Consider the following 9,127-nt stretch of genomic DNA (forward strand, 5'->3'; position numbering starts at 1 on the left):
AGCCTGTGTAGTTCTGCGTCTACCCACCGTTGTGTGGACTGTCTGGGAGGCTTTGAGTTGCAAAGGGGGCATGCTTATCCATAACGTGCATAAACTTGGCATGCCATTCTCTCCACATGATATTTACATCATTGAAGTCAGAAAGGTCATGGAGGTTGGCCTCACAGATATCATGACGGAACGTGGTACTGTGTATCTTATGGATTCTTCGCATGTGCCTTGAGGCCTGCCGTGTAGTCCGGGGAGCATCGACCTGGATATTGCACTCCACGGCACTGTGATCACTGATATCAAGAGGTACGACAGTAGCTACAGTTGCATGGGTAGGGTCAGCCAGAATGAGATCAATTATAGTACCATTCGGACAGCGGGGAGTTTCACGAGTGGGTTCTCTAACGATGTTCTTGAGGCCATACGCGGCACAGAGGTCACTGAGATAGTGATGCTGGGGACTAGGCTGTTTTGGGTCCATGTTGACGTTGAAGTCACCAACCATTGTAATGGAGGCCAATTGCAGCTTGGCACGCAGGATCACCGCTTCTAGGTTTGTCCAGTAAGATACTGATTCCCAGGGGGGACGGTAGATACAACCAATCAAGTGGCAGTCAAGTGGACCTTTTATTTCCAACCAAGTAGATTCGATCTTGTCGGAATGAAGGTCAGGACGGGCTCGAATAGGAAGGTCTTGGTGGTAATAAAAGCAGACCCCACCACCCATCCTGCCGTGCCTCTCATTACGGTGTAGATTGTAACCATGGATACTAAGTTCTCCGTCTGCAATTTCGGGACTCAGCCACGTCTCCAAGATACCCAACACATCGTAGCTGCGGTCGTGGATGAGGGCAGCTACTTCTGCACGCTTGTGCCGTTGGCTACATATGTTTAGGGTGCTGATCTTGAGAGGCGCAGCGGTCTGCGTAGGTGTACTGAAGGTGACTGTGCATGCGGAGTGGCAGGATTCCTAGGGGGAAAGGATTTGGCAAGAGGGTTCAGCGGCATGAGTGTTCAGGAGGAGATAATTTACAGAAGAAAACGGTATATACAGATAGGGTAATAGATGGGCTGGGTTCATAGAATGTGGACAGTTTTCTACGAGTACTTACTCAGTCAGGAGCTGCTGGCAGCTTCGGCAGCTTCAACTCTCTCTGCCAGCTTCTTGGGCTCACGGTTTGAATACTCCTCAGCCCACGCAATTTGCTGGTCGTTCAAGGCAGAGGCAGGTGGTTCAGTGCGCTCCAATAGGACATTGGCGGAGAAGGTGTGTTTGCCTGCTGCGAGTCTGAAGCCTTCTTCATCAGGAGAGGTGGTTGTCCCGCTGCTCTTTTCTTTGTCTCCAGGTTGGCTGAAAGCCGGCACATGGTTACTGGTATCAGTTGTGCCAGTGCTGGCCCCATTCAAAAGTGTTTGAGGCAGTGTTCAGCCCTGTGTTGCTAGCTGCACCTGTCTCCACACTGACGGCAGCTGGCTCTACAGTGGCTTCTGCGGGCTGGCTAGTCACCGTACCCGTATTAGTGGCCGTACTGACCCTGGGAGGGTTGGTACTCGTACCGGTTGTGTTGCGGTGCTGTGCTTGTGGAAGCCGGGAAGCTAGCTAGCTGTAGACTGTTCCCCACGGTTGGGACATGCTTTAGCCTCGTGGCCACTGTTGTTGCAGCGCCAAATTGTTTGCTGTTGGCCACGGTGCCATACTCGAAGTTTCAACTGACCTACGGTAACCGTAGATGGAACTGGTGATCGGAGGACCAGGCTGAGAACACGGGTGCCAGTACTTATTTCCAATCCCTCAAACAATACTTTTTCTGTTGAGGCGACCGAACAATTCGGCCGAATTGGCCCAGCGCAGCACACAATTTACTGTTTTGAAGCCCGACAGGGCACCCAAACACATGCAGATGGGTTAAGTCCACCCCGGAAATATCGCAGAGCACCTGCTCGGTCACACTACGGCAAAAATGCTGCGTCAGCGTCAGAATCATGAGCTTTTCCATGGCAACTGACGCAACGCGGGAAGTTTGAGCGTCAGACGCTGCTGCGTCTCACGTGGGGAAATCGGCTGCGTTGCCGCTGGTGGGAGTGACGCTTGGCGAAAAAACAGTGTCTTTCAAGTAAAATTAGTTTCAAGACTTTTGTCTTTGCTTGAGTTGAGCAGTTATTCGACATTCGTCTGTTCAAGGTTTGTTTTGCTCCCTCTTTTTGTTCGAGATGAGTCCGTGGACCTACGAGGCCGAGGCTGCTCTGCTCCGAACCTGGCGGAAGAGCGAGGCGTTTTCTGAGAAGAAAATGATGTCGAGAAAGGACCAGTTGTTTGAGTGGGTCATCGGCCAACTGGAGCCTGTTGACTTGTGAGTGTTGTGTTGTCGTCAAGAGCCCCAAAAAGGACAACCAGTATGACGAAGTCAGGAGAAACACAGCTGAGATGCGGACTTTTCTTGCCTGATCAATGACACTACAACTGAAAATGGCTTCAAATTCGGAAAGAAACAACAACGATCGTGCACGCGTGGAGCTACATGTAGTACCTTTCGTCTTCTTGTAATCAAAAATCAATGAAAAATTCGAAAACTTTGTCCGACAATTTTTTTGTATAATAAGCAAAAGGCCGGTTTTCGTGGGAATCCGTGTCGTCATTGAGTTTTCCTGGTGGTTTTGTGACGTAGACAAATGCGTCAAGCCGCGGCAGTCATGAGCTGCAAAAAAAAAAAAACACTGTGTGACCCCACGTCTCCGTCAAGTGCTGCGGCTTGACGCTGCGTCCAGCTTCAAACTGCCGTAGTGTGACCGAGGCCTTACCGGAAATCCGGATTCCTGCGTCCAGTATCTTTTCCCGCTCAGCAGAACTCTTCACTGTAACAACGCAATGTCCAGGCTTGCCCTGAAGGTCCACCTGGCAGACCTGACATATATCTACCTCACTCTGCTTGAGCGCCTTGGCGTAAAACAAGTGGTCTGCAGACCAGTCCTTCTCAATCCTAAAAGAAAAGGAGGCCGGAGCAGGAGCTCCAAAACTGCCAACCGTCTCCATCGTACACTTCACAAGACTTGGTGATGACCTGAACAAATGTTTCATGAAGTTGGCTGTGGGCACGAAGAGCTGGAAGTGATAGCGACGGATCATCCGGCACAACAACCGAGGCGAACTGCTGGTTGAGGACTGTAGCCTTGTCGAAACTGCCAGAAACTGGATGACCGTCTTCATCAATGAGGTGTGGAAGGCCACTATCCTGCTGACGATTCCGCTGAGAACGAACAAACTGGTACATGTTAAGGTTACCTGACGCAATGCTGGCCTGTATAGATGCCAAATAGTCACGGTGAAGAGATCGAGATAAGTTTCGTACTCTGTTACGCTGAATATTGAAGGCAGACTGGTTAGCTGGGGTTGGGAACTTCCTATATCGGCTGTAGAGTTCGTACTTCAACTTAATGGCAAGTACTAAATCTCGATTAACCCACGGAGGATATTTCCTAGATACAGATCGCCGGGTGGAGGAAGAGATTTTCCGATAAGGCGACAAGTAGTGGGAAAATGCATCATTCAAGGAAGAGGAGAATCTGGCTAATGCGTCGTCGACATCTGGTGTGTCCATGAGATCATACCAGTTGAGCGAGGAAATGTACATATTTACTGCTACCCAGACAGAAGATGGCACTTGCGCAAAATTGTATGGAGTGGCTGGGGAACTACGGGCAGGATAGCATGGCACTTCTTTTGCAGGCGTTCGGGTTACAGATACATATGCTCAGTGTACCCGGTTATACGTGCTTCTGTCGGGATAGGCCAATACCAGCGAACCAAAGGGCGCAGTTCCGAGGTTATGGTGGTGTTGCCATCCTTGTACGAGATGGGACATTTTTGCATGCAGCCCAGCGCTCAAACATTGACTCCTTGGTAGTTTTAGTTTTATTCCAAGCAATACATGGCTGGGGCAGCCAATGACAATTTGCATGGCGATTGCAGGGTTTTATAGCCAGCCACGGCCAGCAAAAAAAGGAAAAAAGAAGGCGAAAAGAAAAGGAAAAAGAGAGCACATAGAAGCAGAACTTCATGTTTTTTTATTAGTGTTTTTTCTCTTCTCTTTTTTTGGCTTGGGCAATTATCATCATGCACTTGTATGTCATAATTGACAATCTTTAGGCATAACCATGTCATCTATATGTTCATAAACGCATCCATTCTCATATTCTGGCATGATTACACGCCTCCGCACAGGACATATTGGAGCGAGCCACATTGGACTCTGTCCACGCACTGTATCGACTTTATTGTTAGCACATACATGAAGAAAACACTATTGATTCATGGTTTTTCTGGAAGTTCAATTTGTCTTTATACCCGTATCCATTAGAATATTCCATTGCAAAGTGAAAACACTCGATAATGTGAAGAGAGTAGGATTTGCTGGGACTGATGGGCGGAACGGTTCAAGTAGACGCTGGAGGCTGAACTACTCTGCCCAACCTGAAGCGTTTTCTCATTCACAGTGACGAGCCTGACATCCCACAACACATATCCATGTACACAGTCACTTCAGACACTTTGTGTGCATGTACGGTCATGAAGTTGCAGGGAGGGTGGAAAACACGTTTTCTGTACACGTGTAGGATAGCGCTATCAGCAGGCGATTTCTGTTTGATTTCTTCTTCGTTTTCTTCCAGCTCAAGAGTACATAACAATATCTCCACGTTTTCCTCTGTTATTGCTCCACTCTACTCTGATGGCATTAGTTTCGTCTCACTGATGCGTAAAAGGATAATAATCCTTTTACGCCATCACCTCTCTCAGTTCAAGTTCAAGTCCTGCCTGGGAGCGGTTTTTCCAGCCGTGCTGCTACCCACAGTCAACTGGGAACTTGTGGCCAGGCACAAGGGGTACATGAATGCAGCTAATGGGGTCGTTTTCGGCACTTGTGCCAGTGGTTGTGAGACTTGCCCACTCACCCCCACCGTTAGGCGCTGCATCTGCCGCTAGGGTTTATCGGGTGTTAGCGGCCGTCGTGAGTTCCCTTCGGGAACGGATACGATAATTTACTTTTTTACTTTACCTCTTTCAGTTGTGGTAGTAGTAGAGTTCCACAACCCCCACCGTCACCACCACCACCAACTTTCATTCATTCTGCATGCATACACGTAACGTTACTGGACTGGTGATTGAGGGTCACGGACTCGGTACTATGTTGCACCATCGCTTTTGGTATGTGCCAAGTACATGTAGCTGGTTTAGAGAGCAATGAATGTGACAATCACTTGGTGACAATTTTTTCTTTCTAAACGCCATGTGGTGCACGTAATGGGAACATGCACCAGCCTTGGTGGTGGGGGCCAGGCGTCCATCGACCAACTGGTCTCGGCATCTTCACGCTCTGTACGCACCAGATAAATGGAAGTATGAAGGAAAGAGAAAACACAGGAGAAGCGGAAAGGGAGGGCGGGGGGGGGGGGGGCATATTGGGAAAGAGAGAGTACATGAGAGCGTGTGGTTCAGCAAAATTCAAGTAGCAGATTTACAAGGCGTCGGTTGCTTGCATCCAGTTGCTGGTCAGCAGGTGATGGTGGACCATCTTCTTGAACTGCAGCATCCCGTCCTTGTATGGCTGCCATGCGAGGATTCTCCGAGGCAGGCAGTTCCATGCGCTCAGCACGCAAGCAGGGAAAACATTGACAGGCAGACAGCCGCCAGGCACGCACGTTCTGGAAGACAGCCAGGCAAGTTCTGGCAATGATATTCAATGAATGTGTCAGTACTATTCTGCCTGCCGAAACCTTCACATGTTATGCATGTAAATGCGACATAATAGGCAGAAGATCTAAACGGAAATGCGATGTCCTCAGCTGTCTACGGTAAGCCTGACCGGTCTTGGCTACTGTACTGGTTATAATGGTGATTTCCGAGATGTAGAAGTTATCATGTTTCAACACCGACCCTGTGCTACCTGGGAGAATACCCTGTCTGACCGGCCTTGACTGCTGTAATTGTGATAATGGTGTTGTACGAGCGGTAGATGTGATCATGTTTCAATATCAAACCTGTCCTCCTACATAAAGGCATACCCTGTCTGCTGAAGAGCGCAAACTAGACTGAACGCCGTGCGTTGAGAAGTCTCTGAAGATCAGTCTGCAGTAGTCAGTCAGTTATCAACCACTCCGTAAGCAATTGATCGTGTCCGCTTCAGTTCTTCCTCGCGCACAGAATGGCCGGCGTTGAGCGGTATCAGTTGCTAGAAATGGGGTGCCCAGCGGTGGGCTGCCCTAACGTCTGGTAAGTCATACTAGTAGAAGATGGGACACAACCATCTCCACACATGCATTGTACACACTTTTAGTTTCCGCACTCTTCTCATCACTTCCCTGCAGCACCTCATTGCATATCTACTCAATCCGTTTTTTGTACCCATTAGTTTTTCGGTTTTCACCCTGATGGGATGGGCCATCATTGGCAGAAAAATATAATTGGTTGACAGTTTAACATGACATGACGTATGCAGCAAAGAGTCCGTATTTTGAGTGTTTGAGTTGAGGTTTACTATTCAGGACAAAGCCATTGTGCAAGTAAAGAATCTGTTGAAATGTACTCAAAAGAGTGGGACGTCGGCGGAAATTGAGACTGTGTGGAGATTTGCATCACCAGAGACTTTGCCTTCGTTCTCACTGTAAATACTATTTCCAATGGCTCGGGAGTATAGGAGTACTGTTTGATGTTGAATCCATTATCATCTGATCTGTATGCAGCAACCCAGTCAACTGGAAAAGCGTCGCTTGTGATGGTGTGTTGGAGATCAGCCAGAGGGGGAATTTGAGATGCGTTTGCACTAGACGTTCATCCACGTGTGTTAACGGCAAGCAGATGTATTCGTTTATCTTCGACTGTGGACTTCAAGGACCGGACTCTCCACATGACCTTGGCCTCAGCCGATTCCGCGAAGCAGATCGCCAGAGCATCAGCCACGCCATGGCTGCAGCAATGAAAATTAAGCGCCATTCGTCCAACGATCTGGCATGGCTGAGCAGCCTTTTGGCCGCCATAGCAGAGCAATATGGAGCACCCCGATAACTGATTCGGATGTAGAAATAATATGCTTGCACTCGGATGGCGAGCCAAGGATAAATTTATAGAAAAAAAAGGATCAAGAAACTACAAGTTCCGCTATAATGTCCACGAACACCACTCGGTTTTGCATGATTCTTGTTCGCATAGCTTCCCCATTTATTGATCTTCGCATCTTTGAGCCACACAAGTTGTGTGTTATGTTGCTTTGCGTCCTTGAATCGTGGTTTGACCGCATTTTTCAGTGGTCTTGCCAGTATCGTCAACGACGTGCATGAACATCCGCCAACGTCCTTCACAGCTGAGACTTTCAGCTTGTGCTTGTCTTGGTTGCGCTCGCCTTCTCCTCCTCATGTTATTTCTATAACTTAGAACCTTCCAAGTTGGAAGGCTGTTGGAGTGCGCATCCAAGATATGCTAGAGCTATTAGCCAGTTAGTTGTAGAACGTCAGTACCGTCGGTCAGTGTCGTGCAATGTTATCGCATGAGCTGATTGTTTAGTAACTGGTGGTATTAGTGGACATAATAGCGTAACTTGTAGTTTCTTGGTCCTTTTTTCTTTCATCATTCTTTCTTCATGACTAATACCGCCGAAGTCGCAACTTCTAAGTTCTTCTTTTCTTTACGATAAATAACATGCTGCAGTTTAAATAACTACATCGTATACTTCCGTAACATATACTTACAACCCTGACTCGGTCTTGCCCTGCAGAACTGATTCAATGAACAGTCAAACGTGTAGTAATATTGTGTCTTGACTCTGAAACTAAAAATACTTTGTTCTACATGTTGATCACGACCTATGGCACACTTGTCGCTGTGTGTGTGTGTGTGCGCATGCGTGTGTTTTTTTGATTGATTGATTTGGTTGATTTTTATTTCACGGATCCTCGAGAGGCAAATAGATGCCTATCGAAGGGAATCTCCTAATGTGTCCGTGTGTCCGTCACCCCGCTGCGTATGTTTTTGTTGTTGAGACATGCAAGATTGCATCTGTGTGTGTAATGTTGTCTTGGCATGATGCAATGAGAAGGGCTTTTTCTGGCTCATGTTAAAAGAAACACACAGCAGCGTAGTCAAAATAACGTAGTGCTTAGTGGTCACCCTCACACATACATGTACATGGCATGGCGTGGGTGATCAACTCAGCATTGATGCACTTGCATGTTTTTTGAGCGAGATACATGTAAAAATCTTACAAGTGACATCATGAAAGTACGCAGAATGCCACTTTTTTATTTTTTTATTTTTACTATTGAACACTCACTGCATGATGAACTAAAATGAGGAGGAGAACTCGGCACAATGGTACATATCCAGCAGGACGGAGTGGGTGGGACCTGTGAACCTCAGCCGACCAAGGGTCTCGGCATCACAGCTGCACATGTGCACCAAAGGAAACAAAATGGGGATAGGAGGGGCGGGGAGCAGGACAGCAAGAACTCTAAGGGAAGGAAAGAGAGGAGGGAGGGGAGGAAACCAGGAAACTTGTTAGTTTGCGAGTTATTCCAAGATATGAGTGCAAACAAGTACGCAAACTATGTCATTCGGATCTTCCCAAGTTGTACATTGTACTGTTGAGATACCGAATTCAAATAAATCATTACCATACCATACCATACCAAACAAGTACAAAGATAGCAGTATCAAGATAATGATGCTGAGGTGAAAGTAGAGGCTGATTGCCGTGCAGTTTTGACGAAAGATTAGAGTGAGAATGGACGAGAGTTAGAGAGAGATAAAGACAGATGGATTGGGAGTTTGATGATAAGGGAGTGCTCCGAGAACATGAACAGGGTCGTAGTTTCTACCAAAACCTGTAGATCAAAAACGAACGTACGCTACGTCCTACACTACCGCCTTCCACTACACTAGACTTCCGTCGCGGCCACAGTGCTGCAGCAGACCTGTTGTTTGTTGTTGTTTTCTTTGTTTGAGTTCGCTAAACCCAAACGGACAGAACTGTCCAGTGACAAGGGAGCGAATGATGAGCGTCATAATCACTATGCATCAAAACATCTCTGGGCAAAATGAAACAGACTACAAGAAGGGTTTGCACAACATTAGTACACAAAGGGGAGTACG

General features: G+C 47.5%; 1 long non-coding RNA gene across 1 annotated transcript; it reads left to right on the top strand.

The window, feature by feature from the left end:
• Positions 1 to 5,922: 5,922 nt before the first annotated feature.
• LOC135822857 (uncharacterized) lies at positions 5,923 to 7,843 on the top strand. The gene is made up of 2 exons (XR_010554561.1): positions 5,923 to 6,256; positions 6,727 to 7,843. It is a non-coding gene; the product is annotated as an uncharacterized LOC135822857 (long non-coding RNA).
• The last annotated feature ends 1,284 nt before the right edge of the window (positions 7,844 to 9,127 follow it).

The sequence above is a fragment of the Sycon ciliatum genome, chromosome 8 (assembly GCF_964019385.1).
Source record: "Sycon ciliatum chromosome 8, ocSycCili1.1, whole genome shotgun sequence".
NCBI classification, from domain to species: Eukaryota; Metazoa; Porifera; class Calcarea; order Leucosolenida; family Sycettidae; genus Sycon; species Sycon ciliatum.